The 5,065-nt window shown below is 41.4% G+C and overlaps 1 non-coding gene across 1 annotated transcript; it reads right to left on the reverse strand.

Annotated features, from left to right (window-relative positions):
- Positions 1-409: 409 nt before the first annotated feature.
- Positions 410-482, reverse strand: TRNAG-CCC. Its single transcript has one exon. It is a non-coding gene; the product is annotated as a tRNA-Gly (tRNA).
- Positions 483-5,065: the final 4,583 nt, after the last annotated feature.

Below are 5,065 nucleotides of genomic sequence, written 5' to 3' on the forward strand. Positions count from 1 at the left end.
ATGTGGGATCTTTAGTTGAGGCATGTGGGATCTTTAGTTGAGGGATGTGGGATCTTTAGTTGAGGCATGTGGGATCTTTAGTTGAGGCATGTGGGATCTTTAGTTGAGGGATGTGGGATCTTTAGTTGAGGCATGTGGGATCTTTAGTTGAGGCATGTGGGATCTTTAGTTGAGGGATGTGGGATCTTTAGTTGAGGCATGTGGGATCTTTAGTTGAGGCATGTGGGATCTTTAGTTGAGGGATGTGGGATCTTTAGTTGAGGCATGTGGGATCTTTAGTTGAGGCATGTGGGATCTTTAGTTGAGGCATGTGGGATCTTTAGTTGAGGGATGTGGGATCTTTAGTTGAGGCATGTGGGATCTTTAGTTGAGGCATGTGGGATCTTTAGTTGAGGCATGTGGGATCTAGTTCCCTGACCAAGGATCGAACTTGGGACCCCTTGATTGGGAGTGCAGAGTCTTAGCCTCTGGACCACCAGGGAAGTCCCAAGCTTTGTTTTCTTTACTGAGGGGAATCTTGGTGTTGAGTTTTCATCAGTCTCAGAGCTTGTGATTGACTGGACTCTTAACTTGATTAGTTTTCTTTGAGGAAGCCTCAGAGCTTTTTGGAGAGGAGGACATTTGTGTTTGATATGAAGCCTTATTTCTCACCTTGCTGCTCCTCTTTCTTGGCGCTAGAGACAGAGTAAGAAAGTCTTATAATAACAAGGGCTCTTATTGCCTTCCCATCTTGAGGGCAGCTCATCTCACTCTGGGCTAAATGCCCTGTAACCCCCATCATAAAGGGTATGAATAACTTTACTGGAATCTTGTCTGTTGTGTTTTTTTTTTGGCCTTCTGAGGAAGTTGATGTCACTTGTAGCTGACAATGAAATGTGAATCTGAAGATTCTTAGGTATTTTCTTCTACAGCATTCTTCGGCTGCAGTTCAGACCTTGTCACGCTTTGACCAGCAGGGAGGTATTCCTTGGCCTCATTCACTGCATCTACAGACATGCCTTGAGTGCCTTTCAGATGCTAGGCATTTTATAATCAGGCTTCCCTGCTGGCTCAGTGGTAAAGAACCCTCCTGCGAAGCAGGAGACGTGGGTTGGATCCCTGTGTTGGGAAGATCCCCTGGAGAAGGAAATGGCAACCCACTCCAGTATTCTTGCCTGGGAAATCCCATGGACTGAAGAACCTGGAGAGCCACAGACCATGGGATTGAAAAGAGTTGGATATGACTTAGCAACCGAGCACATTTTATCATTAAATTTCTAGCCTGAGGACAGGTGTTCATGGTTTGCCGGATTTTAAATTCTACTGGATAACTAGGTTTCAAGTTAATTAACTCTAGCTAAAAAATAAGAATTCCTATTAAGATGAAAATTAATCATATAAGATTAATACAGATAATTGAAAGCCTTCCTATATCTGAAACAGCTCTTAAGATCCTCAAATTTTGACAAGTTGAGCCAAAATTATTCTACCAAAAGAAACAAACAAAACCCCAACCAACTCCTATGAGCTTTAATACACATTGCAAATTGTTTTATGGTATTGGAAATTACAGATGTGTTCACACAACTTGTAAAATCTAAGTGCACTTTTTAGGAAACCCATCAAATTGTAGTTTGACAAGCCCTTAAATATTACTACCGACTACAGGCATTAATAATTCAGAAGACTGTTTTTTTTTTCATGTTATCACTAGAAGTAAATGGGATATTCTTGAGTAAAGACATGAATTTTTATTCAATGAAACTCCACAAACAACAAATCTTATTTTTTGCAATTCTGTGCTAATGGTGAGTTCATTTGGGACTGTGCCAGAGGTTAACTTTTCCTATTGTTTTTCCTGGGCTTCCCTGATAGCTCAGTTGGTAAAGAATCCGCCTGCAATGCAGGAGACTCTGGTTTGATTCCTGGGTTGGGAAGATCCCCTGGAGAAGGGATAGGCTACCCACTCCAGTATTCTTGGGCTTCCTTGTGGCTCAGCTTGTAAAGAATCTGCCTGCAATGTGGGAGAACTGGGTTTGATCCCTGGGTTGGGAAGATTCCCTGGAGAAGGGAAAGGCTACCCACTGCAGTATTCTGGCCTGGAGAATTCCATGGATTGTTTCTCCTGTTCTAATTAACAGGAATCTGAAACATAGTTCCATTGGGTTGAAGGTTAGCATGCAATTCTGTGTTGCACTGGATTCTGAAATACGCTAAGATTTCCAGCTCACTTTCCCATTGTATTCCTATTTCCTATTTTTCATTGTTTGCTTTTACATATATGCTTTTCCTATATCAGTTTTTTTCTCTCTTGAGTCCATCTCCAAATAGTTATTTAAGAGTCATTTAAATATCATTAAATCAGCTATACTTCAATTTAAAAAAAATTTTTTAATAATTAAATTAATAAACAATTTGTAAAAGCTACTAACATTAGAATTTTATGGATTCTTTCAGTGTATTCAAAGCTCTTTGGATTAAATAATGGAAGACAATCTAAAAAACTTGTTTATTTCAAGAAGTTAGCTTCTGGTCCAAATCACATCTTTTAAAAAAGTTATGTTCATTATATGAAAAATTAAAAGTTCTAAATACCAATGACCTTGGCTTCATCTGTGAGCTTATGGTATATTCAGACAGGACAAACCCTGCTGCTCTCCCTGAAATTCTATAATTGTGAAGTGTTTTGTTATTTTTTGGTAGGTGAAGTTCACTTTAGTTCTCCTCGATTATTTTCAATCTTTCCCTTGTTAAAATATTTCATATTATCTTATCACCCCCTTGAGATAAAGAAGTACTTTTGGACAAAATGTGATTCCAGCCAGAGAATATTTTATGTAACTTAAGGGTTAGTAAAATTTTATTACTTGCTTCCTCAAGAAAATCTAGATACTATCAATTTAGCCTCTAACCTTCTTTGACATAATCCTCACTCTCACTTTATGACAGTCTGTTCTGTTTTATTTAATGGTTTAATAGAATCATGTTTGGAACTGGCTGGAAAGCAATTGCAAGAAATGGTTTACAGGCTACTTTTAATGGGCAGTGCTAGAGGATTTATGGCTCTCAGCTCTAACGTCATTATTGTTATTAAAAATTATTTGTTGATTGCTGGTGGTTGTGCTTGGAGTCACATGAGACATAAAGAAGCTGTAATCATCGCCCTATGCTCCATTATCCAGCAAATAAAAGCGATGTGTCTCCATATGGTCTCTCTGACTCTATCTGAGCTATATCCCCGGTAGGGAATGGATATTGCTTAGTGTGAGATGATGCCTTTTCACCTTATTTTCACTGACCTTCTTCCCACAAGTATTAGATTCCATGGCAGTCCAGTTGAACTCCCTAAGAGAAAGCACTGCAGTGTCAAGGTGTACCAGTGACCTCTGCCTGCAGATCACGTTGCTTCCTGATGCCAAGATGAGCCTTATGCTGCCTTGCCCATGTCAGCGAGTGAGTGTTGGAGATAACCATAGAGGTCAGAGTCACTCAAAACTGACTGGAAGAGACATTTCCCCACAGGGATGAGATAAAGGGATTTCTTCCCTCACATTGGCAAGGACACTTGACAAACTCTGCTTGTGCCCAGGTTGATAAGAGTTGTCTCTCGTATTTTATTTTTTAAATTTTTTGGCCATGCCACACAGCATGTGGGATCTTAGTTCCTGGACCAGGGACTGAACCTTCTCCTGTTACGCTGGAAGAGTGGAGTCTTGACCACGGCATCACCTGGGAGGTCCCACTGTCTCTCTTAGGCTTGTTTGTGCTTGCCATACACTTTATTTTCTGCAGGCCCGTTTACTGGACAGACAAGGGCAGGTGCCATGGAGGGGGTGCTCTTGGCACCAAGGGCCCTGCCCCTTCTGATTCCAGCTGAAAACGGAGTTTCTAAAGCACAGTTTTCCAGCTCGCTAAGGAAGAAGGGAAGGAGAAAGGGACAGAAGCATAGAAAGAAGGAAGGACCAGAGGAAGGAAGGAAGGCAGTTAGAATTAGGCAGTCACTCATGGAGAAGGCGATGGCACCCACTCCAGTACTCTTGCCTGGAAAATCCCATGGACGGAGGAGCCTGGTGGGCTGCGGTCCATGGGGTCGCTGAGAGTCGGACACGACTGAGCGACTTCACTTTCACTTTTCACTTTCATGCATTGGAGAAAGAAATGGCAACCCACTCCAGTGTTCCTGCCTGGAGAATCCCAGGGACAGAGAACCTGGTGGGCTTCGTCTATGGGGTCGCACAGAGTCAGACACGACTGACACGACTTAGCAGCAGCAGTAGCAGCAAAAAGATTTATTGTTTATTTAGCAAAGGAGAAAAGGAAAGATATAAGCATCTGAATGCAAAGTTCCAAAGAATAGCAAGAAGAGATAAGAAAGCCTTCTTCAGCGATCAATGCAAAGAAATAGAGGAAAACAACAGAATGGGAAAGACTAGAGATCTCTTCAAGAAAATTAGAGATACCAAGGGAACATTTCATGCAAAGACGGGCTCGATAAAGGACAGAAATGGCATGGACCTAACAGAAGCAGAAGATATTATGAAGAGATGGCAAGAATACACAGAAGAACTGTACAAAAAAGATCTTCACGACCCAGATAATCATGATGGTGTGCTCACTGACCTAGAGCCAGACATCCTGGAATGTGAAGTCAAGTGGGCCTTAGAAAGCATCACTACGAACAAAGCTAGTGGAGGTGATGGAATTCCAGTTGAGTTCTTTCAAATCCTGAAAGATGATCCTGTGAAAGTGCTACACTCAATATGCCAGCAAATTTGGAAAACTCAGCAGTGGCCACAGGACTGGAAAAGGTCAGTTTTCATTCCAATCCCAAAGAAAGGCAATGCCAAAGAATGCTCAAACTACCACACAATTGCACTCATCTCTCATGCTAGTAAAGTAATGCTCAAAATTCTCCAAGCCAGGCTTCAGCAATATGTGAACTGTGAACTTGGTGATGTTCAAGCTGGTTTTAGAAAAGGCAGAGGAACCAGAGATCAAATTGCCAACATCCGCTGGATCATGGAAAAAGCAAGAGAGTTCCAAAAAAACATCTATTTCTGCTTTATTGACTATGCCAAAGCCTTTG

The sequence above is a fragment of the Bison bison genome, unplaced genomic scaffold, assembly GCF_000754665.1.
Source record: "Bison bison bison isolate TAMUID 2011002044 unplaced genomic scaffold, Bison_UMD1.0 scf7180017864043, whole genome shotgun sequence".
NCBI lineage: Eukaryota > Metazoa > Chordata > Mammalia > Artiodactyla > Bovidae > Bison > Bison bison.